Below are 7080 nucleotides of genomic sequence, written 5' to 3' on the forward strand. Positions count from 1 at the left end.
AAGATAATGCATCCATCTTAAAGTCAAAGAAGTCCTCTGGTTCAGAAGACTATGCAAGATCGTTGGCCCTGACATATTTTCTTATTGCTGCTCCTGTTGCAGTTTTCTGTGTCTATGTTGCCAGAAAACTAATAAATGATTTTTCTGATCACTTGGGGATGACCATAATGGCCATTGCATTATATTCACAATTTATGTGAGATTCTCTTTCTTTGCTTGTTATATGCATACAAACGTACACCAAGCATACAATTTTGTTCTTTGACCCTATATTGTTCAGCTGTATTGATTTGGCACTTTATTTATAATCTTGAGAAACATTTCTTTATGTTGCCACTCACACATGCTTGTTTGAAGTAAGCTATAAGTCGGGATTAGTTAATGATAGGTTCAGTATAGTTTACAATAGAAGGAAAAGACAAGGTAGTTGGTATAGTTGTAATTAAATAGGTGTAACAAACTATTATAAATAGTCTTATTAATGAGGAGAGTGGACAGTTTTATGGGTTTAGCGAGAAGGATTGTGAAGATCTTGGCAGGAGATTGTTAGCTGTATTCGATACTCCTACAGGTATTACTCAATCTTGTATGTCAATGACGGTTGTGTTTTAGTAACTTATCTCTCATAATCATCTTTCTGAATACAGAAAAGGACTGTATTGCATGTTTTTATAATTTAAGATATATTATCTTGTAAGATCTTGTAATATTATGTTCATTTTTCAGTAATAAATTTATGTGTTGTTCTGGTGTTTATAAAAAATGGCAGCTCTTGTTTCTTGATTGCCCCAGACCTTACATTTTAACCTTGATTCTTTTCCCAATTATATTTACAACCCTTTAGAAATTACACAGTTAAAGAGGACCTATCAAATATCCTATACATACACTGTATAAGAAATCAAAGAATGATCTTGTGTTGTATTTTATTGTGTATTGAATAAGGCTATTATAAGTCCTTAGACCAGGGAAAGCCTATAAGAGGGTGGTATAAACCTTAAGCATTTCAAAATATGAGCTTAATTAGATAAAGGGAGCTATATGTGGATGCATATAAAATTGAATACATATATTGACTGATTAGTTCCAATCATAGGAGAAGAATTTGTGTCACCATTAGATAAAGGGAGCTATATGTCACCATTAGATAATTACCCTCAGTTCCAATCATATTAAACCAGCACTATAGATGTCGAATTTGTGTGACGAATTCAAGTGTTTAAAACATGAAACCATATTACATGTATTTACATATAATACTTTTATTCAATTTCAGTTTTGTCCAGTCATGTGCAAAAGTGTTGCAGTGTTATTCTGTCATTAATATTTTGATTCTGTTCAGCTGTATTTTTTTTTCTTTTTCGATTTGGTTGTGCCTTAAGTAGTTGCTAGCTCTCTGATTGATCATATAAAGAAACGGCATCATGTCCAGCTTTGATCAGTTGAGCCAAGTAGCATTGCACATTTTGGTTCCAGTAGCAAACTGTCCATAAACTGTACTTTCTGCATTGAGTTGTTATAATCTGCTTTGGTCCAGTTTTCTGGTGTTTCAAGCTTTGACCAAATCTGCTTTATGAGTCTAAATGTGTTTAAACTGATTGCAAACTCATATTAATCTCAGAAAAGCAAAATGACTGGTTGAATTCCTCACACTCTGATTTCAAAAATCTGCATCAATATTCTTCACTGGTTTGAAGTTGTGCTCACTGTTGTTGGTCAGATTTTGTGGTTTTGAATCTTGGTACAAGTGTGTTTACTATTGTTATACATGTTTCAAGTAGTAGCAACTCTTGTTAATCACTAAAATGCAAAATGCATACCTGAGTTCCCTACTTTCAGTAGCTTGTCTTGTCTTTGTTTCACAATTCTCCAATTCAATTTCTGGTCTGCTTTGGTCAATACTGTTTCTGCTCAGTTTTGTTGTGTATAAAGCTTGAGACAAGTTTCTTTTATGATTTTAAGCATGTCTCAAGGGATAGCAACTCCAATCAATCACAGAATTGAAAAATGAATGGTTGAGTTGATTAAATTCTGGATTTCAAAACTGTCACAGTTTTAAATAAAGTGTTTGCACCGTGCTTGCTGTCTTTGTGTGGTTTTAGGTCACTTTAAATCTTCTAGCTGATATCCTGTAGTTAGATCTAGTGTTTAGGCATTCTTTGAGTCTTTATTTGAACCAGCCAGCTTTGAATGTACTGTTTTATTAAATCTGCAAAAGTTTTCAATGCATTTTTCGGCATTTTAAGCAACTGCTGCTGTCATATGAAGCCACTGGCTGTGTCTATGTATTCTAACCAATTGAGCAAGTCTATGTTGTCATTTCAAAGTTGTGTGCAATGTTCAAATGGTCCTTGAGAAGCCTATATGCACAATTCACCTTTAAACCATCACATTTTGCTGCATTTTAAGCTACAACTGTTGTGAATTATAGAATCTGATTGTTTCAGTGGAGTTTAAACATTTGTGCATGTGTCTTTTACCGTTTGAAAGTTGTAGTTACTGTTCATTTGGTAAATTTGACACCAGTAACATGTGTTCATTAATCTGTTCTTTTTACTGTTTATTGTGTGATTTATAGGAGGTAGTGTACGGAGGTGTGATTAGGGAAAAGCCAAGAAGCAAAGAAGATTGTCCACAATTCCTGAAAGGTATGCTTAATGTTATAGTCCTAGCATTTTTGAAGTAATAAGTAGTGTTCTTTGTCTTGACTCTGATTTATGTTAATCATCAGGTCAAAATTTCCCCCAACGTTGTAGTAAAACAGTGAAATCAAAACTCAAGTAAGTGGTTCTAACCTTTTATTTGGATCTTTTTGCCCAAAATAATGTTGGAGTTGTGATGTTTTCTTGGATTTTAGTCAATGAGTTTGTTTTCTTTAATCTATTTATTTATCTTCTATTCTATTTTATATATTTAGTATTTATAGATATATTTATTAATTTGGTTTCTACTATTGGCTATCATGCCTTCTGCCATATTTTTATTTTGTTTTCTTCTACATTATAAATAATGAGTGGTGCAAGCAGCACCATTGCTTGCTTTGGAATCCTTACTTATTTCTTTGGTTCTTTAGTAAACAATACCCCAAACATTCCTTTTCCAATTTATAAATGTAGAGTAGAAGCCTAGTTTTTGAATAATGTCATATAGGAAACAATGACCTTAAAGTCCAATTTCCCATCTTACAAACTTCCTTTCCCTAACAAACAGTTTAATCTATTTGCAATAGGATCCTCTGTGAAACATGCAAAAGAAGTTAGAGTTTAGGATGACACTTTTAGCCTCTGAACAGTTAGGTTCTTGTTACCCTTTTCATCTAAGGTTGAAAGGTTTCAGCTTTCTAATAAAACATCTCCATTAAAAAAAGAACATTTATAGAGAGGAAGATTCTGGATTGAGTATTAAATCACAGTACAAGAAAATAGAAAGTTCAAAGAATAGAATATTCCTTCCATTCAACTTAAAAACAGTACTCCAAGAAAGAACTCATTGGCAAACAAATAAAAAAATTAATTACCCTCTTTTCAGTGAAAATATCTACAATTGAAAAAGGAGTATTTGACAACAAAAGCAATAGAGTTGTAGATCATGATAGAACAATGAATACCTTGAGGGACTAACCAGCATGGATCACCATAAGTCGTTTTCCCATCAAAACCACCAATTAGCAAATTCCTTGGATAAACAGGTTAACTTCATAAAATTAGACTTCTGAACAGGAACCATAATCTTTGATTTCCACGGACACAAAATGAAAATAACAAAGACTCCCTCATGCAACTAACATACATAATCTGTTTTTCTCCCTCAACATTTAGCCAAATCCCCAACCGTATTTTGCAAGTCAGAAATGTATTTGCAAGGATGCCAGAGATCATTAACAAGTTAGCTTTAACAAAATAGATTGACAGACAACAGTTATAATGGTTAATGCCTTGCTAGCTCATTTGTAACGTGTCCACCTCCTCACTCCACTAACACTATTATTCTTTCATGATCTTTTTCCACAGCATTGACACCAAAAAGTTCTACTTTCTTCATTATTTGTATCAACCCATGTACCCCAACTCACTCAAACCTCACTTCCACTCCTCTCATACTTAAAACTCGTTCTTTTCTCTTTAAACAATGGAAGAGAATACTCAATACTCTCTTACCCGCACTCTTGGTCAAAGAGTATAGATAAGTGCCCCACCAATGTATACTTAATGCAAGAGGCTAAAAACAAGATATCCACAATATACATGGTTTTAAAGTGTATCCATGACACTTTTTCATACACAAACAACACCCCAAAGTATCCAACCATGTGTACTAATTATAACAACATCACTTTTCAAGGAGCAGTGATGGAAATTCAATTACTGATTGTTTAGTGTTGAACTTTCTTATTACTTTTCCTTGAAGGAAAACTTGTAATACATAATTAATTTAGCCTTGGATTAAGTAATGGCTAATTTGTCGTTAATTGATATGTATACAGAACATGGATCAAGTTCCACCAAATCGTTCATGGATGTACGATAGGTGTTATAGAGGAAGAGGTGCGTTGAAAGAGTCATTTGTATTGGGTGTTGAAGAGTTTATAATTAAGGCTTGTGAACAAGACCGTTATCAAAGAGATGGGGGGCTTCGATGTCCATGTTCAAAGTGCGATTGTACAAAGATTTTGAACGAAAGAGTTGTGAAGGTTCACCTGTATAAAAACGGTTTCAAGCCTAATTATTTCATTTGGGAGGATCACGGGGAAACCATGCAAGAAGCTGATTTAGATAATGATGTCACTTTCAGGGGTGTGGAGACAAAAGGTGAACCAAATGAACAAGTTATGACGATGGAAGACATGGTCCATGATGCTCTTATACAAAGACAACCCTTCCAAGCATCAAATTCTTCTAACATAGAAGAGGCTCCAAATGAAGAAACTCAAAGGTTTTATAACCTTTTGTTGGAGGCAAATACGCCTTTGTATCAAGGAGCATCAGACTCCAAATTATCAATGTGTGTGAGGCTTTTAGCTTGCAAGTCCAATTGGAATATTCCTAACCAATGCATAGATTTTTTTGCAAAAATGCTTTTGGATGTAACACCACACAAATGTGGTTTACCAAAAACTTACTACGATGCAAAAAAGATAGTGTCGAAGCTGGGATTACAATCGCAGAGGATTGATTGTTGTGTGGATGGTTGCATGCTATTCTATGATAATGAATATGGTAAGATGGATGGAGCGTTAGTTGAATGCAAATTTTGTGGGAAGCCAAGGTATCAACAACACAAGACAGGAGCAAGTTCAAAAAAAAAAAGTTCCCGTTAAATCCATGTTCTATTTGCCAATAATTCCAAGACTTCAAAGACTGTATGCCTCAAAAGAAACTGCAACAGAAATGACATGGCACCATCACAACAGGTCGTCAAATGGTGTTTTGCGTCATCCGTGTGATGGAGAGGCGTGGAGGCACTTTGATAGAGTACATCGTGATTTTTCCATTGAGCCACGCAATGTTCGACTTGGTTTATGCTCCGATGGTTTTAATCCATATGTGCAGGCGTCATCTATACCATATTCGTGTTGGCCAGTAATTGTCACGCCGTACAACCTACCTCCAGAAATGTGCATGTCTAAACCTACATGTTTTTGACTTGTCTCATTCCGGGGCCATTCAATCCAAAAGTACGCATTGATGTATACCTAGAGCCCTTGATAGATGACTTGAAAAAGTTGTGGAGTGGTGTCATAACATACGATATTTCAAGGCGACAAAACTTTATCATGAGGGCGATGCTAATGTGGACAATTAATGATTTTCCTGCTTATGGTATGCTGTCTGGATGGAGCACCCATGGTAAATTGGCTTGTCCACATTGCATGGAGCATTCAAAGGCTTTTAGATTATATAATGGGCGAAAAAATTCGTGGTTTGACTCTCATCGGAGGTTTTTACCAAATGACCATGCCTTTAGGAGAAATAAGAATGCTTTCAAAAAGGGGGAAGTGGACATGGAAGACGCGCCACCATATTTGACGGGAACAGAAGTTTGGAATAGAGTTAATGGTTATCCTAAAGTAACTGAAAATGGTGCACCAAGAATAGATGGATACGGTGAGTGGCATAATTGGACGAAAAAAACATCTTTTGGGATCTATGAATCATACCTATGGACAGCTCATTCTTACATACCTATCAACTTTCAGAGTCAAACAGTTCGACACATATACATGCAAATTTCCCATTGTGGTTCAGGGATCAAGTACAACTTATCAAATTCTTCGACATAAATTTGTTATTCACATATTGATTCATTTTTAATTATATTGAATAGGTTCATATATTTTTGTAGGTTCATAACGATCCTTTAAGTGTCAGGAACCAACATCTTAGAGATTTATCACTTGGTCCTTTAAGATGTGTGAAGGAATGGCATACCTACTTTGTCAATGGATATAAATTTCATACCCATGCATGGAGCCAGGGCAAGAAGACTATAAATAGTGGGGTTCATGTTAAAGGCCTTACAGAAGGGGGTGAAGATGATTTCTATGGTGTCATTAAGCACATATATGAGCTCGAGTATAATACCTCAACCATTGAGAAGAAGATTGTATTATTTTATTGTGATTGGTTTGATCCATCAAGAATAGGGACAAGAGTGGATTCAAAGTATGGCACTGTGGATATTCGAATGGATAAAAGATATATCTTGTTTGATCCTTTTATAATTGCACATAATGTAGAACAAGTGTATTATGTACCATATCCTGCATCGCGCACCGACAAACGGGGTTGGTGTGTTGCAATAAAGACCAAACCTAGAGGTCGTATAGACTCTAATGAGGAATATGCCATTGAGCCATACCAAGTGGAGGAAATGTCACATGTTAATGACATCATTCAAGTTGAAGAAGTTATCCGATTGCAAGATATAGAAGCCGGTCTTGAAGAAGTGGACCCCAACAATGTACCATCAGTTCAACGCTATATGGATGAAGAAACAAGTCAATCGAAAGAAGAATGCAGTGAAGAGGGACAAAGTGAAGATGAGGATGAAGATTCATTTCACAGTTCTAGCAGTGAATAG

At 35.3% G+C, this 7080-nt stretch overlaps 1 pseudogene; it reads left to right on the top strand.

The window, feature by feature from the left end:
• Positions 1-4486: 4486 nt before the first annotated feature.
• On the top strand, positions 4487-7080 carry LOC148192422 (uncharacterized; annotated as a pseudogene).

Source organism: Vigna umbellata, chromosome 9 (assembly GCF_029865625.1).
Source record: "Vigna umbellata cultivar VRB3 chromosome 9, Vumbellata_1.0, whole genome shotgun sequence".
Lineage (NCBI taxonomy): Eukaryota > Viridiplantae > Streptophyta > Magnoliopsida > Fabales > Fabaceae > Vigna > Vigna umbellata.